Below are 20,184 nucleotides of genomic sequence, written 5' to 3' on the forward strand. Positions count from 1 at the left end.
AGTGGAACTGACCATATTTACTCAACACCTACAGGGGCCCAAGGTTCAAGGTCAGAGGGACTACAGGCTTCGGAGAGGAGAGGGAAGCACACCACGCTGAGATTTCAACACCGTTTCCTATGGGGAAACCAGAACTGAGTTCCAAAATATCGTACATACTTCTGGATCAGAATCTGCTGGGAGTTGCCAGCAAGAAATGAGGCTGGTGAGATCGAGTGGGGACTCAGCTGTGCTCTTGGCAGGCAACAGGGTTTACCATTTTCTGTCACAATTGTTCATCTATTTTAGATGGGACAACGCTAGTATGGTCATATTTTTTAGTTAAGAATATTTATCTTTTAGAAGTTTGTACTCAAGAATTTGAGGGCCGGGCGCAATGGCTCACACCTGTAATCCCAGCACTTTGGGAGGCTGAGGCGGATGGATCACCTGAGATCAGGAGTTGGAGACCAGCCTGGTTAACATGGTGAAACCCTGTCTCTACTAAAAATACAAAAATTACTGGGCATGGTGATGCACATCTGTAATCTCAGCTACTCAGGAGGCTGAGGTATGAGAATCGCTTGAGCCCTGGAGGCAGAGGTTGCAGTGAGGTGAGATTGCGCCACTGCACTCCAGCTTGGGGGACAGAGCAATACTCCATCTCAAAAAACAAAAAACAAACAAACAAAAAAGGAATTTGTGGACATAACGGTAGGATTTCTGAATTTGCTTTAAAATAAACAGTAGGACTGGGCAGGAGTGGGTAGGAACACAAGCATATACCTTGGCCCTAGCTCAGTAACTGTTGAACTTGAGTTTTGGTTGTACGGGCCTTTATTATACTGTTCTGGTTAATTTTTTTCAAAGGTTTGGATTTTTCAAAATATTAGCCAGGCATGGCGGGACTTGCCTGTGACCCCAGCTACTGAGGAAGCTGGGGCGAGAGGATCGCTTGAGCCTGGGATGTCAACGCTGCAGTGAGCTGTCATTTTGCTACTGCCCTCCAGCCTGGGCAACAGCGAAAGATCCTGTTTCAAAAATGAATGAATGAATGAACAAAAAGGTTTGGATTTTTCCATAAAAAAGTTTTTTTTAGAGTAAAAAGAGAAATCTTAGCGATAAATAAAAACATTACCCGCATTAAAAAGAAAAGTTTTCTTGTAGCTATGGTAGGCAACTGCTACAGTATTCAAACTGGGGCAGAATTTGTAAAAAAAAAAAAAAAAATCCAAAAAAACCCACAAGGCTTGAGAAAGATTATTCTAGTTTCGGAGGCAGGCATGGAGATGTTTTTTGGCCCCAGGGAACTGAGGCTCAGGCCCGGAGCTCCCCGGGGGGCCTGGTTCTCTGGTTCTTTATTAATAGACTCAGCTTCGCAGCCGGGGGAGCCGCCGACCGGGGGAGGACAGCTGCCGCGTGGTCGGCGGGAGGGGAATGAGGCCTCCCCAGTGTGGCTGCAGTCGCAGGCTCCTTGCAGCCGCCGAGAGCACGGCCTCCATGGCACAGGTGAGCGTGGCGCCTCGACGCCCCCACAGACCGGGTACCTGTCCCTGCCCCGCCCGGCCTGCAGGTGGCACCGAGGCGGGGCGCAGGGAAGGGCGCACTGTCAAGGCCGAAGAGCCCTGGGAACAGACAGGGCGCGGGGCCAATCCCAGCTGGGCGCGCACCGGGGCGCTGAGCGAGGGAGGAAGTGACCTTGGAGCCGGGACCTGTAGGCGACTGAGGTTCCAGGGAAAGGAGGGAAGGGCATTTGAGGTGAGAATGACAGTCCAGCTTCTGTAGCGCAAACCGCGAAGGCCCACGCGCAAGGAGAGCCCCACGCGCAAGAACCGCCAGGGCTCGTGGGGTGCAGCCGTGCGTCGGGAACGTGTGCCCTGGCCCGGCCCCCCTGCCTTTTGGGGCGGTGAAATCTGCGGGGGTCGAGTGCCCGGGCTCACTTGTGGTCCAGACAAGAGCCAGCAGGGGGACAAACCCCCAACTTCTAACCTCAAAGAAACGCAAATTAAAAGGAGAGATGAGAGGTTCTTCCCTCCTTCACCCCTCCTTTTAGGATTGGCAAAGATTAAAATAATCCCTAATCGGAGACAGGGACCCGCTTGCACGCGCAGGTGGTAGTGGAAGTTGGTAAGCTTTTCGGCATGGTAGCTTGGCCTGTGGCATCAAAATGTTGCATGTGCCTGGTTGCGTCCCCTCCAGGGATCTATCCTACAGGAGAACCAGGAGCTCCAAGAGGTACATCGACGGCCAACGCAGCTTTTATTTATACCTGCAATGGTGGGGTGGGGGGCGGGGAGGAGGGCTTAACTGTCCACTGGGGGCCGCGTAAATGGATCACAGCATCGTAAAAGGAAATCTTACGCAGCCTTGGGAAGGCCCGCGGTCATCTCCGTCCCCCCACAGAGAACTATGTCCACGACTGAAGCCAAGCGAAAACAAAACAGCTTACAGACAGCTTGCATCCTAGCCTTCCTTTAAAACAGTGAGCCTGAGAACCGCAGGGAGAGTTAACTGCAGCGGCGGTGGGGGGCGGGATCAAAGGAGAACTTTCATTTTCTCTTCTAAATTATTCTGCGGTAACAGCCAAATAATACAGAAAGAAGGATGGTTGCTAACATGGATTTTTCATAACTAGAAGTAGTCGACCTTAAAAAGAGCCGGGTTAATAAAAAATGGTTTAAAAGAGTCTTTGTTCATAAAATCGGTGCACTTATGGAGCACCTGCTGTATGCAGAGCTGCCAGCTCGCGCCTGGAAGCATTGCGGGTAAAGATAGGGGAGGGGTAGCTCCCGGGCAGGAAGAGCCCCTTGGCCCTCCTGTTATGCTTGGGGCCCCTCTCCCTCCCCGTCAACCCCCCGGGTCCCCTGCAGCTGCGCTCGCCCTAGACTCCTGGGACGGGTGGATGTTCAGTTCCCGCTCCCGGCCCCTCTCCCGAGCTCCAGCACAAGGGTCTCTCGGTCACTCTGCCCTGGACTCCAGCTACTCCTCTCCTGGCACCTATTATGTTCTTGACGTTGGAAGAATTATTTTAGTAAATCTCACCAAAGCCCAGTAAGGAAGGCATTTATATCCTAGCTAGATGAGGAGGAGCCACGCTGCCTCCGGATCGCTCGTGGTATAAGGTCTGATTTGGGGCATGGGCTGTGGAGTCAGATCTGGACCCACTGTCCGGTCTATCATTCCCCCCGCTTTTTTTTTTTAGAGACGGGGTCTCCCTACGTTGCCCAGGCTGGCCTTGAACTCCTGGCTTCAAGCGATCTTCTCTCCTCAGCCTCCAGAGTACCTGGGATTATAGGCGCGCGCCACCACTCCCGGTGGATCGGTTGCTCCTCAGCTCAGTGACGTTGGACAACTTATTTCCTGGCCCGCCACCCTTGTCTGCATAAAGGAGTCGGGGGTGAATACCATCAGGGGGTGCCTGGAGCATTACACCGGGCAATGCCGATAAGTCGCGAGCATGAGCCAGGCACATAGCCAAGCATTTTATGCGCACGGCCTCCACGAGATGACTCATTTTACGCATGAGGAAACTGAGGCTCGGAGGGTGAGGAATTTCGTCCTAGACCCCATTCCGGCAGAGGTCGAGGACGCGAGCACCCGCGGGAGCCTCAGTTTCCCTCCCCTTCTCGCCCCGTGGACGCCCCGCCCCGCCCAGGCCCCGGGTCCGCCCTCCGCGCGCCGGGAGTCCCCCGCCCGCCGGCGCCGCAGCCGGACCCGCCTCAGCCAATCCGCTGCCGCCGGCGTCGGGTGCGCTCGGCCTCACCCGTGGCCCTCCTTCCCCGGAGCCCGCTCGCCGCTCGCTCACTCAGCCGCCGCTGCCGCCGCTGCCGCCGCCGCTGCCGCTGCCGCTGCCGCCGCCGCACCTCCGTCGCTGACTCGGTGAGGCCCGGCCGCGCGCGGTGGGGAGGGTGACGGAGCGGCCCTGCGGGCTGCGGGGGCCGGGCACGGGCGGCGCGCGGGGCTGCCGGGAACCGGACCTGGTGGGGGACCCCGCCGGAACCGGGACGCCGAGAGGAACCCCGGTATTCCCCCCGGACGGCGGGGTTGTGGAGATCCTTAACCCGGAGAGGGGCCGGGGCTCCCCATGTCCCGCAGGGGATTGGGTCTGGGGGCCTGCCGGGGGTCGGTCCGTCAGCAGGCGGGTCCCGTGCGGCCGTGGGAGGGATGCTCGGCCCTCCGGACTTGGCTGGAGGCCTCCGGCCCGGGGCCAACAGGGCCACCGGCTCCCTTGTCTCCCACTCCTTAATCTGCCCCGGACTGGATTGAGTCTGAGGGTCTGACCGGGGGTCGGTCTGCCTGCGGGTGGCCGCGGGAGGGATGCTGGACGCTCTGGATGCTTTCCAGGATGCCTTCGCCCGGGGCCAGTAGGGCCTCCGGCTCCTGTCCCTGCCCATCCCACCCCGGCTCCGGAGAGGATTGGGTCTGAGGGTCCGCCCGTGGATCGGTCACCTGCGAGCAGGTGCAGTGCGGCTGAGGGAGGGATGCTTGGCCCTCGGGATTCGGCAGAACGCCGCTGACCCCATCCCAGCCCCGGTCTCCCCGGTCCCCCTCCCCAAGCCCGCCCTCGCAGTGCTGCCGTCGGGACACGCCCTTGGCGCAGGGACTCCAGGCGCGGTCCGAGCGCTGCCGTGAGCAGGATGAGGGTGCCGGGCCCCGTGCCTGCTTGGGAGCGCCCGCAGCCTCTCCCGTGCAACGCTGGGTCAAGGGCAGGTGGGCGCGGAGCGCGTGCCCAAGGTCGTGCCGGGCCGGGAGCTGCGGGGCCGCTGGAGGGTGGGGGTGTCACGTGGCCGGGCCCTGGCGAACTTGGCCAGCGAGCCTGACGGTGCGGTCAGGGCCACGCGGGGCAGCCCCTTCTTGGAGCCACCGCCGCGGCCAGCCACCAGCCGGCTTCTTTCGCTTTGTCAGGAAAGGCCGTGGGTCAGCGTCTTCATAATGTAAATCCGCCCTTGGCTTTCCTTAAAGCCGCAGGACTCAAAGATGAGGGCTGATCTTACTTAGAAAAAAGAAAAAAGAAAAAAAGAAAACAACTCAGAGAGTTAAAATCCCAACTAACTACCAGGTTAAATACATAACAGAGTTAATATTCCCAACTCGGCACAGGCTTTCGGTTCCTCTCGGCTCCGTGTGTTATAAAATATTTAAGAACAGATTTTAGTAGGAAGCCGGTAACTTTGTAAGTTACCGAATAAAATGAAAATCGGTTTTACCTTTTGCAACGGTGTATTTTGTTACACCATTTTCTTCCACAGGTGTCTGGTTTCTGGTCATTCCAGATATGCAAGCATGTTTATTTCCTTCTAAGCCACACACCAAGTGAATAAAAAGTGGCTGAGCCCCGGTCTTTTATTTATGCCAGGAAGCACCCCCACCCCCGGGCCTTTCCAAATTCTTTAAGGCGACTCTAACCGAGTAAACGTAGCAATTAAATTGAGGACATTAGTGTCGCTGAGAATGCACACCGCTGAGGCCAGCGAGCATCCAGCTGTCATTTGGTCTGGGGATTCTTTGGGTTGATTTTGCCTCAATACCAAGAACCTGTGGGCTGCTTTTCGCATGTAAATTACTGGTTTCCTTCCTGTGAAGCATTGCTGCCTCGACCTTGCACTTGAACTCTATCTTAACAGTTGGAATCAAACAGTAAAAAGGGCCAGGTTTGGGAGTGCACACACTTTGTTTCAAAGTGGCAGAAATTAGCATCATGCACAGGCCAAAATAACGTTTCGAGTTGGTACTAAACACAAGCCGCCTACCCTGGGGCAGAGAATTAAACTGGGTTCCTTCCGATGCTGCTGCGGCTGCTGTGTTTGGCCCCAGCCCCGGACCAGTGGTCACCGAGCGGTCAAGCTGGGCCTCCGGGGAGTCCTGGAACGAGGACCTGCCCTTACCCAACCCTGGCCCCGCGTGCCCATTCATAAAAACACTGTCAGTTTTCACTGGGGCTTCACAGTGAGCCCCTTTTAGACGCGCCCTGGGCTCTTGAGCGCGGTGCCTGCGTTTCTGGCTCGTTGGATGCAGCATCTGTCATCAGAAGCACTGAGCACCGAGCTGTCCCCAAAGTTGGGCACCGCAGGGCTCGACCTTTCCACGGAGAGGTGCGTTGCATTTCTCCCGCTGTCGCTGGGGTGGCCACAGGGACGCGCGCCAGCTCGCTCCGGAAGGTCTCTGTGGGCACGGCGGGTGGAACAAGATCCGAGCGCCTGGGACGCGCCAGCCCGGGGGCGGGGCTGTTGCTGACCTTTCCCCTACTTTTCTCAGTCGTCACGTGACGCCCGCCCGGGGCTTGGGGGAAGGGGCGGGGCGCGAAGCCGCAGTTACTGGCGGTGCCCTTCCGAGGACGCGTTCCAAGCAAGCAATTAAACTTGCTGCCCGAAATCTAAAGGCACAGGGGCGGTGGCAGCGGCGGCGGGAGGCGGAAACCGGCGCCTGCGCTGGCCAAGGGCTGCTTCTGCACTTTGATCGTTTGCATTTTTTCCTTTGTTGGAAAAAATGTTTAGTCACTCTGCATGGTTATTATTGGCAGGCCAGAGTTCTGTTGCTGGTGGAAACCTGAACTTGAATTCCGGAAGAATTGGTGTTTTGAGAATTAAAATGGCTGTTCGAGATTGTCTGTGTTGGAGAGATTCTCTCCAACACACTTTAAAGAGGCCTCAATTGTCTTCTGCCAGTCTTGAGCTTTTCTTGTGAAGACTTTTGTTGTTGTTGTTGTTGTTTTTACAAATAAGCGATATAAGCACACGATGCAAAGTTAAAGAGGCACGAATGGGCCTGGACTCGTGGCTCACGCCTGTAATCTCAGTGCTTTGGGAGGCCAAGGTGGGAGGATTGCTTTGAGGCCAGGAATGACCAACCTGGGCTGAACAGAGCCAGACCCCTGTCTCCACAAACAATTAGTAAGGCCTGGTGGAGTGCATCTGTGGTCCCAGCTACTCAGGAGGCTGAGGTAGGAGGATGGCTTCAGCCCAGGAGGTGGAGACTGCAGTGAACTATGATTGCACCACTGCACTCCAGTCTGGGTGACAGAGCCAGATCCTGTCTCTATTTTTTTTTTTTAAAGGTACAGATACAGAGTAGAGTCCTTCTCACTTGGTTCCCCTCTCCAGATGCCACCACTATTAACAGTTTCTTTGACGACATGTACAGGATATGTTTTTTAAACAAATTGATTGCTTAACACAAGTAAGGACTTTTTTCTGCTTGCTAGCTTCAAATATTTGTTACCTTGTGTAAATTTCAACTTTTACCTCGTTCAAATGTCGGGTAAAGGTTGGATCCCCAGCAGGCCCTGGGCTGAGGCCAGCTGCCTATTTGGGTAACTTGATAGCTTCAGAAGTGTCTGTCTGCCTTTGCCTTTTTTTTGGTGAGGATTGTTCTTGGGTCCAGGAACATCTTTGCAAGTTAACAATGAAAGAAATGATGCTGCTGAGTGAGGCGTGCCTCTCCAGGGTGGGCAGGAGGATCACGGTCACCTTGGAGGGTTGGGCAGTAGGGTGGGTACCGCTCTGCTTCCTGAGGGATATAGCTTAGGCATTGGACATCAAGTTCTTTAGGTTAAGAAAGGAAGGCTTCATACTCCTGATGCTGGTGGTTTGTGGTACCCAGCCCAAGAGCGGGAGAGCCAGCCCGCATTCTTCATGTTCCCTAAGCCCCCACATGCGGCTGGGGCTAAGTGCTGCTACTTCTTCCTAACTCGCCCTTACACTCACCTTCCTCATTATTTCAGTGGCCCAGAGCAGACATTCAGATATGTGTTGAAGGAATGGCAGAACATTTGAGACATCCTTTCTTTTCCTTTTTTCTTTCTTTAGTGACAAGGTCTTGCCCTGTTGTCCAGGCTGGAGTGCCTTGGCACAATCATAGTGCACTCCTGGCCTCAAGCGATCCTCCCACTTCAGCCTCCCAAAGCACTGGGATTAGAGGCATAAGCCCCCTCGCCCTGCCCGAGGCACCTTTTTCCACTCTGGATTGCCACAACCTCCTGACGAAGGGCACTGTTACTTCTGTTTGTGTTACGGGAAGTTCCTGTGAGGAAGGCAGGGAGTGGAGGAGCATTTGGGTCCCCCCTCAATGCACCTTCCTTCCTTCACGCTGCTACTGTGGCTGAGGACGTCTGGACCCGAGACCACGTCCCTCTTCTCTCCCCGCAGCAAGCTGCTAGCTCTCTGTAGTGACGTCTGCTTTGCCTACCAGCCCTGGCTCACTCTGGGGGTCCTGTGGTCATCGAGTCACATTGAGTCACCACAGAGAGCGTTCCTAACGCTGTATTCTGACACCCTGGTGAGGAGTAAACTAAATAACCTTGAAGAAACCGTCAGCCGAGCGCGTTGTACTTCTCCCAGCACTTCAGGAGGCCACAATGGGTGGATCACGAGGTCAGGAGATCAAGACCAGCCTGGCCAACATAGTGAAACCTCGTCTCTACTAAAATACAAAAAATTAGCGGGGCATGGTGGTGCACGCCTGTAGTCCCAGCTACTCGGGAGGCTGAGGCAGGCGAATCGCTTGAACCTGGGAGGCGGAGGTTGCAGTGAGCCGAGATCACAATCACGCCACTGCACTCCAGCCTGGTTGACAGAGCAAGACTCTGTCTCAAAAAAAAAAAGAAAGAAAGAAAGAAAGAAACTGTCATATGCTATCACTGAAATTTGGCTTTTTATCAAATGATTCTTCATTTATAAAAGCATTTATCCCTGATTTGCCAACTGTCATTTCCTCCCGTACCCTGAAACAGATTTAATACATGAAGGTTTGCTTTCCTTCTTCTTTCTTTCCTCCCTCTCTTCCTTTCTCCCTTCCTCCCTCCTTCCCTCCCTCCCTCCCTTCCCTCCTTCCTTCCCTCCCTTTCTTTTCTTGGATATTTGGTTTCATTTTTCTTTCTTTCTCTCTTTTCTTTCCTTTTTTTTTTCTTTTCTTTCTTTTGAGGAAGTCTCACTCTGTTGCCTAGGCTGGAGTGCAGTGGTGTGGTCTCAGCTCGCTGCAGCCTCCGCCTTCTGGATTCAAGCGATTCTCCTGCCTCAGCCTCCCAAGTAGCTGGGACTACAGGTGTGTGCTACCATGCCCAGCTAATTTTTGTATTTTTAGTAGAGACGAGGTTTCACCATGTTGACCAAGCTGGTCTTGAACTCCTGACCTCAGGTGATCTGCCTGCCTTGGCCTCCCAAAGTGCTGGTATTACAGGCATGAGCCACCATGCCCGGACTTCTTTTTTTTTCAGAGACAGGATCTTGCTTTGTTGCCCAAGCTGGAGTACAGTGCCGTGGTGCCATCGTGGTTCAACATAATCTCCCATTTGGGCTCAAGGGATCCTCCTTCTTCAGCCTCTTGCATAGCTAGGACCACAGGCACATGCCACCACACCTGGCTAATTTTTTATATTTTTTGTAGAGACAGGCCTCACTGTGCTGTCCAGGCTGGTCTTGAACTCCTGGCCTTAAGTGACCCTTTTACCTTGGCCTCCCAAAGCATTGGGATTCCAGGCATGAGCCACCATGCCGGGCTTCCTGGTTTCTTTATACTTCTTCACATATACACAGTGGCTAAGATCACATTTGTCTGTATTTATCTAACCATTACTTATTGATGTGGTGCACTATAAGGTGAATTTGAATTGGCTTAATTTTTTTTTTTGAGATGGAGTCTTGCCCTGTCGCCCGGGCTGGAGTGCAGTGGCGCAATCACGACTCACTGCAGCCTCCACCTCCTGGATTCAAGCAGTTCTCCTGCTTCAGCCTCCCGAGTAGCTGGGATTACAGGCACGCACCACCAAGCCTAGCTAGTTTTTATTTTTTAGTAGAGACGGAGTTTCATCATGTTGGCCAGGCTGGTCTCAAACTCCTGACCTCAAGTGATCCACCCGGAATTGGCTTAATTTTTACAGTACCTGGTAAGACAGAGTCTCGCTCTGTCATCCAGGCTAGAGTTCAGTGGCATGATCATAGCTCACTGTAACTTCAAACTCCTGGGCTTGAGCGATACTCCCGAGTAGTTGGGACGACAGGCATGCACTACCCACACTTGGCTAATTTATGTATGTTTTGTAGACATGGGGTCTTGCTACATTGCCCAGACTGGTCTCAAATACCTGGGCTCAAGCGAACTTCCTGCCTCTGCCTGCCAAAGTGTTGGGATTACAGGCATGAGCCACCATACCCAGTCCAGAATTCCTTTAATTTTATTATTTTTGTTTTTTGAGATGAAGTCTCACTCTGTCACCTAGGCTGGAGTGCAGTGGCATGATCTCGGCTCACCACAAACTCCACCTCCCGGGTTCAAGTGATTCTCCTGCCTCAGCCTCTGGAGTAGCTGGGATTACAGGCACCCACCACCACACCCGGCTAATTTTTGTATTTTTAGTAGAGATGAGGTTTCGCCATGTTGACCAGGCTGGTCTTGAACTCCTGACCTCAGGTGATCCACCTGCCTCAGCTTCCCAAGTGCTGGGATTACAGGTGTGAGCCACCGTGCCCAGCCCAGAATTCCTTTTATAACCTGACAACCCATTATATTGACCCCATAAATGTGAATAGTCCGTTACGATAAACTTCAGTACAGGAAATTCACTGTGTGGCCAATTTAAATAATGTGAATATTGAATGATCAGTCATGAATTCAAGGTGCAACCTTTCATAATGAAAGTTCCAGGCTGGGTGTGGTGGAGCACACCTGTAGTCCCAGCTTAGGCTGAGGCAAGAGGCTCTCTTGAGCTAGGAGTTCAGAACAAGACTCTGTCTTATAAAAATAAATAAATAAATAATGAAAATTCCTTCACCTTTCTTGTACATGAAACTCTCCAAAAAACATAAGGTGAGTCTCACATTCTCACTTCTAAGGTGCTTCCATCGGGTTTGGGAAACAATTTCTTTTCTTTTTTTTTTTTTTTCTTTTTTGAGATGGAGTTTCGCTCTTGTTTCCCAGGCTGGAGTGCAGTGGTGCGACCTTGGCTTACTACAACCTCCGCCTCCCAGGTTCAAGCAATTCTCCTGCTACAGGCGCCCACCACCACACCCAGCTAATGTTTTGTAATTTTAGTAGAGATGAGGTTTCACCATGTTGGCCTGGCTGCTTTTGATCTCTCGACCTTAGGTGATCCACCCACCTCGGCCTCCCAAGGTGCTGGGATTACAGGCATGAGCCAACACACCCAGCCGACTCTGGGAAATAACTTCTATTTGTGTGTATACACATTTACTGGAAAAGTACAGGGCACCATTACAGATACGCATATCTGCGACTGAATAACGAGGTGGCTCACACTGTGCGGAGAGCATGCACCCACGCTTGCCCAGTGAAGAGGAGCTGCTGCTTTTCTTCCTTCCCATTATTGCTAATTTTTGCCTGCACCGCAGTTCAGAAGAGCCACGAACTTTACCGCACGTGCGTGCTAGTTTTGGGCTGCTGATGCCCTGGGCTGCTGATGTCCTTCCAGAGCCTTCCTGGTACTTCCCTTGAAGTTCTTTGGGCAGCAGTGAGGAGGCCAGGCCAGATTTTTGCCACCTTGGAAATCATGCATGTTGTGAAGGTGGTTTCCCCAGACTGGAGCCAGTCCCGGAGGCCCGCACTAGCTTTCTAGCCAAGCAGAGCCTTCCCAGGCATTGGTCACCCGGGCATCCAAGAATGTGTTGTTGATGATAAGATAACTGCCCTGCCCTTCGCCAGAGACACTGCTTCCGACTCTGCCTACGATGCCTCCTCCAGTTTTTCCAGGAATGGGGCCCATGTCATCCAGCCTCACACTTTCTCTTTTCCTAGAGGCCCTGCCTGGTATTCCTGCTGAGCTAAGCTGTCGCTTCCCATGGCTAACCTTTTCTCGGAGGATTTCCAACACAGTGTTTTACCGCTGGAGGAGACGGGCAGCTGTTAGCTAGGTTTGAGCAGAAGGCAGAGCCTGCTCCTGTGTGTGTGGGCACTGTGCAGTGGGAAGACTGCAGCATGTGGATAATTTTACAGTTGGCGCCGATGGTGTTTGTATTTACTGGAGTTTTATTGCTGGCTGCAATCTCATCATTTTGGTTACAACAGTGACCTAATTTTATATCTGTGTTGTAACTTTAGGAATCCCAAGTAGAACTTTTTGTGTAGTACCTACCACTTTGCTTTGGGATTTAAGAGTACACGTTTTGGAGTTGGACCTGGGTTTTTTTTTTGTTGTTGTTGTTGTTGTTTTTTTTTTTTGAGACAGAGTCTCACTCTGTCGCCCAGGCTGAGTGCAGTGGTGCAATCTCGGCTCACTGCAACCTCCACCTACCGGGTTCAAGAAATTCTCCTGTCTCAGCTTCCCTAGTATCTGGGACTACGGGCGCACACCACCATGCCCAGCTAATTTTTTGTATTTTTAGTAGAGACTAGGTTTCACCATATTGGTCAGACTGGTCTCGAACTCCTGACCTCAGGTGATCCATCTGCCTCAGCCTCCCAAAGTGCTGGGATTAGAGGCGTGAGCCACCACGCCTGGCCTGGGCCTGGGCCTGGGTTTGATTTCCAGAGCTATGATTTGCTGGCTGTGACACTAGGCAAGTTTCTTGACATCTAAGCCCTGGTTTTCTCATTAGTACATGGAGGTAGCCCTACTACCCATTTCCTGGGGTGCTAGCGAGAATTAAATGATCTAATGCTAGTCAAATACATCAGTATAAAAATGTATATGAGTCACGTTGTCTAGCATATGCCAAAGGGTTTGGTAAAAGGAATGTTCTGAGTTGGGTGCAGTGGCTCAGGCCTGTAATCCCAGCACTTTAGGAGGCCGAGTTGGACGGATCGCTTGAGGTCAGGAGTTCGAGACCAGCCTGGTCAACATGGTAAAAGCCCATCTCTACTAAAAATACAAAATTAGCCAGGCGTGGTGGTGCATGCCTGTAATCCCAGCCACCTGGGAGGCTGAGGCAGGAGAATCACTTGAACCCAGGAGGCAGAAGTTGCTGTGAGCTGAGATCATGTCACTGCACTCCAGCCTGGGTGATGGAGCAACACTTCATCTCAAAAAAAAAAAAAAAAAAAAAGAATGTTCTTTATCTTCATTATTAAGAGCACAAAAAGGAATCTTTATGTCTTCCCTACCTACCTTCCCACCCACCTATTAGTATCTCCATACCTGTTGATTGCAAGGCTATGTTGAAAGACTTCTGCCCCACTCATAAATTATTTACATATTTCAGTTGCTATAAAGACCATTTTCTTGGAAGTCTGTTATCACTCACCAAGTTTTATTGTTTGTTTTATATTACAGAGGCAATTCCAGTATCTCCGTTTCCCTTGGGCGTGTTTTGAAACCTGGCAATGCACAGTGCATCACACTGACCTTTCACCTGCTTTCCTCGGCCACCTGCCTGTCTCAGCTCTGCAGGATTGGGGGTGCAGGGGTGGGGAGGTTTACTCAAAGGGCATAAGGACCTGTGTCATGGGTGGCTTCTTGATTACGTGGCCAGTGTTAGGATTCATAGGCCAATGACTTCGAAAGAGGTGAAAGGTTTTGGTTAAAAGGAATTGATTATGGAGAAAGAACAAAGTGAACACTTTCAAAAAACAAAGTAGCAGAGCCGTTTTTTGGCCAAGGATTTGGGGAATATTGAGCAAAGTTGTTAAAATGAAGATAATCGTAAGCAAAATTGAAGATGTGTTATCACCAGCCCCCCTAATTGTTCATGTAGCATTCACTGTTAGAGAACAGGCATTCTGTAGTCTTCAGGATTCGATTCAGATGACACCACAAGGATTCACGTCCTTGAGAAGTGTATTTGGAAGACTGGACACGGAACTCATAAGTGAAGGTCGTTTGCCAGCCGGTGCAGGTGACATTGATAAATGTCTCTTGTGGAATTTCTTGGGGAGTTTGGATTCATGGGCTGCCCGCTAAAGTGCTGGGAGCTTTAAGCTAAGTATGAAGAAAGGAGAAAAGAGAAATGGAAAAAGAGCTGAAGGCCTCCCAGCTGCCAGCCAGTGAGTGGCACAGGTCAAGGCTGGTGGGCCTGGCGGAGGGGCAGGTGACAGGGAGAGCTGAGCTTGGAAGGCGGTGGGAACAGCCATGGAATAGGTGAGCTGGAGACGGGACAGTGGATTTGTGACAGCTGTGATGAAGGGCTTGCAGCCTTGGTTGGGGCCTTTTATTCTGCATCTCTGTGTGGTTCCGAGAGCAGATTAGCATAAGGTGCTTAAGTGCTCTGGCACAGACCTCAGTGACGAGTCCCTTCATAGCCTCCAGGATGGCACGTGGCCTGGCTCCCATGCTTCACCTGGGAGTTGTTGAGCACCCAGTGTGCTCTGGGCAGGGAGATCTGTGTGAGCTCCCAGCGGGTGGGCTCCAGGTGGGCGATCTCCACCCTGCACCCCCCACCCCCGCTCAGCCTCCCCCACTCCCCAGCCACACTCAGCCTTTCTTTTTTTTTGAGACAGGGTCTCACTCTGTTGCCCAGGCTGGAGTGCAGTGGCACAATCTGGGCTTGCTGCAGCCTCAACCTCCCAGACTCAAGAAATCTTCCCATCTCAGCCCCCAGAATGGCTAGGACCACCGGTATGCGCCACCACGTCCAGCTAATTTTTTTTTTTTTTTTTTTGAGACAGAGTCTCACTCTGTCACCCAGACTGGAGTGCAGTGGCACGATCTCGGCTCACTGCAAGCTCCGCCTTCCCGGGTTTACGCCGTTCTCCTGCCTCAGCCTCCCGACTAGCTGGGACTACAGGCGCCCGCCACCTCGCCCGGCTAGTTTTTTGTATTTTTTTTAGTAGAGACGGGGTTTCACCATGTTAGCCAGGATGGTCTCGATCTCCTGACCTCGTGATCCGCCTGTCTCGGCCTCCCAAAGTGCTGGGATTACAGGCTTGAGCCACCGCGCCCGGCCCCAGCTAATTTTTTGTATTTTTGGCAGAGAAAGAGTTTTGCCATGTTGGTCAGCCTCGTCCTGAACTCCTGGACTCAAGCAATCTCCGTCTTGCCCTTCCAAAGTGCTGGGATTTCAGGCGTGAGCCACTGCGCCTGGCCTCCCACTCAGCCTTTCAGGGCTCACATCCACTTGGGGCAGAGGCACAGGCCAGGCCCTAGCCACCGTGCCAGCTTCTCAGAAGTGATTTCTGTCCTTGCAGTAAAAATAGACACGTCCGCGGCCCCACCACAGTGCCGGACGACGTGGTGTCTTTGGCGTGGTGGAGGCCGCTGGGGTGTTGCCGCCGCCTCCGATTTACCCTATAGCAGTCCTGGGGGCACACAGCAAGGAGGGGTCTTAGGTCAGGAACAGCCCCCAAGGGTCCGCCTGTTTCACTTACCCAGAGCTGCCTCCTCCACGAGTCCGTTCCCAGGGCTAGTTTGGGATTTCCGTCCGAGGACTCCGTGATGATTTGAGGGAGCGAGTGAGTGACAGGGAAGAGGTGAAGTTCCCTTTTCATCCATCTGTATTTTTCTGCATTTTCTTATTTCTCCCTTTTAACTTTTCTTCCTCCTTCTCTTTTCTGCCTTTCTTTCCAGTAAAAGTGTTCTCTCCTCTAGCCATCCTTGAACTTGGGGTGCAGGTGCACGCCCTGCCGTGCAGCTTGGATCTCAGTGGTCACACTGTGTAAACTTCGTCCCACGGGACACCACCTCTCCCCACCTGGGCTGTGATATGTCTCCGAGACCTGGGCATGGAAGAAAATCGCAGGAGGATAGGGGCTGCAGATGGGCCAGTCCCTGGGATGATGTGGGTTAAAGAGCAGCTGGGCAGGTCTCTCTGGGAAGTCTCTGTATGGGGGTGGCTTGGAGAAAGGAGGGCTGGGCTGTAGAGCAGACGTGTTGCTGGTGGGACATGCGAGCCCGGGGACCTTCACATCAGCAGGTTCTGGGGACTGGAGTGAACAGCCCTAGTCCATCCCTACTTCTCCCCAGGCAGGGCAGGTGCCGGCGTTCTCAGTGAGAGAAACCCTGGGGAGGATGTGGGCACGTGGGCAGGTGGCAAGATTCATTGTCAGCTGGTGAAGTTTTGGCTAGTTGAGGATGTGCTTGGAAGGTCAGGTGCAGTGTGCTCAGGTTTAAGCTAAAGTCCCGGGGGGCTGGCTGACTCCCGGGGTGCAGGGGGAGCCACCTACTAGTTCAGAAGCCAGAGGGGCCCAAGGCAGCAGCAGATGGACCGGGGCCAGCTTGTGTGCCTGGCGGCCTCCCCCAGGAGGAAGAAGGAGCAGGAAGTGGGGCCAGCCCACAGAGACTAACGGTTTAGTTGTACACCGGGAGTGGGACGTGGCAGAGCCCCCGCCAGCCCGAGGAGGCTGATGCCTACTTGCCCACGCCTCAGGCCATGCCGTGCCCCTGCTGCCCTCCTCACTACAGCCTCAGGAGGGCCGAAGGGGTGAGCAGAGAGGCTGCCTAGTGTCGGTGGCCTGGATCCAGACACAGGCCCGGCCGCCAGCTGGCCTGAGGGCCCTTCCTCCCAGTGTGCTAGAGCTCCCAGCCACAGTGCCCAACCTGGCAGGGCATGCCCAGGACTCCAGGGAAGTCTTCCAGGAAGGGGAGATGTAACACATGGGTGCCCTGGCCTCCTGCCCTCGATGAAAGGTGCTGGGGAGGAGAAGACGCAGTGAGCCTGGTGAGGGACCCCCACGCAGGTGGGAGGTGGAGGGCCCCGACCCAGGCCTGGCTGTAGCGGACAGGTGGCCCATTCTGGACGCACAGAAGTGGAAGGAACACAGGCTGCAAAGTGGTGGAGTGTGCTTCCGCTCCAAGAAGCCCCTGGCTGGGGCCGATGTGGCAGCGTTGGCGAAGTGGGCAGGGCGCTCAGACGCCCTGGGAAAGCTGACTTGGGAGACACAGGGAGATGGGGTGTCGAGCAGCAGGTGGGACTTCGGCGAGGGCAAAGAGGACAGGATGACCACGTCAAGGAGGAGCTGGACCTTTGGTAGAGCAGGCAGGGCAGGGCAGGCATGAGGAAGGCTGCCCCAGAGGCCAGGGGTGCCCACGAACACCATGCTTTTTTTCTACCCCCGTTAAAATACGATGCTGCAACATGGACAAGGCCACTGTCTGCCGCTTTGTTTGCAACAGTGAAAAAGTGAACAGAGAAGTTCCCTGAACCCCAGCAGGGACACAGGAGCAGACTGGTTCCCGCCAGCAGAGGGGTGCAGGACAGCAGGGCCAGTGCTGCATGGGTGGGCGTGGGGCAGCTTGGAATTCAATGTGGACGAGAAGCAAGTTGCAGGAGCGTGCACGGAGTAGGCAGCATTTGTGTGTGCCTCACACGTGTGTGGTGGTACTGTATGCACTTGTAGATACTCAAATATGTAGGGAAAGATGAGCCCCGCATTCTGGGGACAGGGAGAGGAGGTTGTATCTGTTGCATGTTAGAAATTTTTGCAGGGCTGGGCGCCTGTAATCTCAGCAGTTTGGGAGGCCAAGGAGGGAGGACTGCTTGAGTCCAAGAGTTCAAACCAGCCTGGGCAACATAGTGAGATCCTGTCTCTACAAAAACAGAAATAAACAAACTGGTGTCAGGGGTAGGTTGGGGAGGACAGTCTAAATCAATACAGCAAAATGTTAAATTTGTTCATTCCGGGAGGGTACACAGGTGTTATTCTCTGCTTGCCTGCGTGTTTGCAGTATCTTGTGATTTAAAGCATTTAAGACAGAAAACAGTCTTGCTGTATAATATAGTAAAGTTCACTGGGGCTTGTGTGTGTGTGTGTGTGTGTGTGTGCGCGTGTGTGTGTGTTTGTTTTGAGACAAGATCTCGTTCTGTCGCCCAGGCTGGAATGCAGTGGTGTGATCATGGCTCACTGTAGCCTCAACCTTCCAGGCTTAGGTGAGCCTCGCCCTTCAGCCTCCCAAGTAGCTGGGACTACAGGTGCTCACCACCACCCCTGGTTTATTTTTGTATTTTTAGTAGAGATGAGGTTTTGCCATGTTGCTCAGGCTGGTCTCAAACTCCTGGGCTCAAGCGATCTGCCCGCCTTGGCCTTCCAAAGTTTTTGTGAGGCTTATCTGAGGTCCAGGAATTTATTGGTGACTGGCCTTCTTCACCCCCTCCTCACCCCCACTCCTTCTCCCTGAGCACCAAGCCCTCGGAAGAGCTCTGCGCCCCTGGCCCTGGGCTTGTTGTCCGCCCATCCCAGTCTCAGCTGCTCACCTGCCTCAGCTGGCTGCTCTGTTTCCAGGAAGGTGAGGTGAGCCACCTGGGGTCCCAGTCCTGTTTATGCCAGTGCGGTGAGGCCGCAGACCCGATTTACTTTGAGGGATCCCGTTTGCGCTAAGTATGTTATAGAAAGGCGTGCTGAGGGCCAGAGTGGCTTGCTTTTTTTTTTTTTTTTTTTTTTGACGGCGTCTCACTCTCTCAACCAGGAGTGCATGGCCTGATCTCGGCTCACTGCAACCTCTGCCTCCCGGGTTCAAGCGATTCTCCTGCCTCAGCCTCCCAATTGGCTGGGAATACAGGCACGCACCACCAGATCCGGCTAATTTTTGTATTTTTAGTAGTGACAGGGTTTCACCATGTTGGTCAGGCTGGTCTTGAACTCCTGACCTCCAGTGACCCTCCCGCCTCGGCTTCCCAAAGTGCTGGGATTACAGGCCCAAGCCACCGCACCTGGCCTCAGGTTGACTTTCAGTGGAGGGGTACGTCAAGGCAGGAAACGTGCTGACCACTCTCAGACTCTGGTCTGGTACCCTCTACCCTCCAGGGCCAGGGAGGGAAGGGGGGTGCGGTGTGAATGGCTTTATCTGGTTATCATTCTTCAGAGTTCCTCAGTTTTAGAGACATTAGGAAGCCTCTGCCCCACGTCTGGAGTGAGTGAGGCTGGCCCAGGAGCTGGGTGGCTCTCACCAGGGTCGGTTGGCCTCCGTGAAGCCACGGCGGCTGTGTCTTCTGCAGTCCCCCAGCTTTGTTTCCGGTGACTCAGAGGTGGGAGAAGCTGCCATTCTGCCTCCACTCCCAGCTGCGTGAAAGCCAGGGAACAGGTGTGCCCTCTGTCTGGGGAGAGGTGAAGTCCCTGCATGGGGCGCTGCGTGGCCTCCTGCCTGAAGAGGAAGCACCTGGAAAAGACTGGCTCGGTGAGGCAGGGGCGCAGGCATTGGGGGGGAGGTGGGCACTGGGGGAGGGGGGCACTGCGGGGAGGCCCTGCTTTTCCTTTTTCATCCTTTTTATTCCAGGGTCATAAAAACCGTGTTGGGTTGGGCAAGCAGGTGGTGATTGTTCAGCTATTTCCAGGTTGTGGGTAGTGGGGATGGAGTAAGGGGGCTTGGGCATGGCCACCTTTCCACACACTCTGGCCCCGGAAACCTTTGCTCCTCCCGATTTCATCTTGTCTGGCTCTGGATGGGTTATGCCATTTCTCTGCTGCCAGCCCTCTTGTATTGGGTGGGCTATGGGGTGAGAAGTGTGTGCCTCCCTTCCTGGGAGCTGGGCACCTGGGGCATTTGGAGTGTGTGAGGAGCTCTCCAAATGTGAGATTTTTGAGCTCCGATTGCAGTGGACAAGTGTTTCATTTCATTCAACACATTCTAAAACATCAGGAGATCTCGAACGTGCACAGAAGAGAGGCTTGCCTGCCGGCCTCGGGCGGCCGTGCCCTTCACCGGTTCTCACGCGTGGCTCCTTCATAGCCGTCCCTCCATTCATCCCACCCCAAGTGATTTTGAAGCAAGTCCCAGACATGATAAAAGATAAAATTAGGCTGGGCACAGTGGCTCGCAGTACTATGGGAGGCCAAGGTGGGCAGATCACCTGAGGTCAGGAGTTCAAAACCAGCCTGGCAACATGGTGAAACCTGGGCTCTATTAAAAATACAAAAATCAGCTGGGTGCAGTGTTGGGCGTCTGTAGTCTCAGCTACTAGGGAGGCTGAGGCAGGAGAATTGCTTGAACCCGGAAGGCAGAGGTTAAAGTGAGCCTAGATAGTGCTACTGCATTCCAGCCTGGGTGACAGAGCGAGACCTAAGAGTCTCAAAAAAAAAAAAAAAAGATAAAATTGCATGTATCATTATGTTAGTTCCTATCGATAAAAGATGGGAAAGTTTTTTAAAAATAACCACTGCCTGAGTGCCATGGCTCACACCCACAATCTCGACTACTCAGGAGGCTGAGGCAGGAGGATTGCTTGAACCCAGAGCTGCAGTGAGCTGTGACTGTGCCACTGCACTCTAGCCTGGGCAGCAGAGCGAGACTCTGTCTCTTAAAAAACATGACCACAATATCTTGTAATACCTAAAAGATAATTAACAGAAATTCCTTAATGCCATGAGGTAACAGTTGTTTTGAATGAGTCT

At 53.3% G+C, this 20,184-nt stretch overlaps 1 protein-coding gene and 1 long non-coding RNA gene across 24 annotated transcripts in view; one reads left to right on the forward strand and one right to left on the reverse strand.

Moving 5' to 3' along the window:
- Positions 1–1,365: 1,365 nt before the first annotated feature.
- Positions 1,366–20,184, forward strand: part of CPT1A (carnitine palmitoyltransferase 1A) — an 85,411-nt gene continuing 66,592 nt past the window's right edge. For 17 of the 23 annotated variants that reach the window (XR_013403453.1, XR_013403444.1, XR_013403445.1 and 14 more), the window contains exon 1: positions 3,741–3,858. The gene's annotated coding sequence lies outside the window, so the exon portion shown is untranslated. Of the gene's footprint in view, positions 1,489–3,740; positions 3,859–3,923; positions 4,002–5,228; positions 6,072–18,215; positions 18,971–20,184 lie in introns of those variants that run through there. The other 6 variants (XM_077961844.1, XM_077961840.1, XM_077961841.1 and 3 more) reach the window with 4 other exon arrangements.
- Positions 10,564–12,971, reverse strand: LOC144334068 (uncharacterized). The gene is made up of 3 exons (XR_013403466.1): positions 12,899–12,971; positions 10,981–12,175; positions 10,564–10,638 (listed from the first exon to the last, which is right to left on the reverse strand). It is a non-coding gene; the product is annotated as an uncharacterized LOC144334068 (long non-coding RNA).

The sequence above is a fragment of the Macaca mulatta genome, chromosome 14 (genome assembly GCF_049350105.2).
Source record: "Macaca mulatta isolate MMU2019108-1 chromosome 14, T2T-MMU8v2.0, whole genome shotgun sequence".
Lineage (NCBI taxonomy): Eukaryota > Metazoa > Chordata > Mammalia > Primates > Cercopithecidae > Macaca > Macaca mulatta.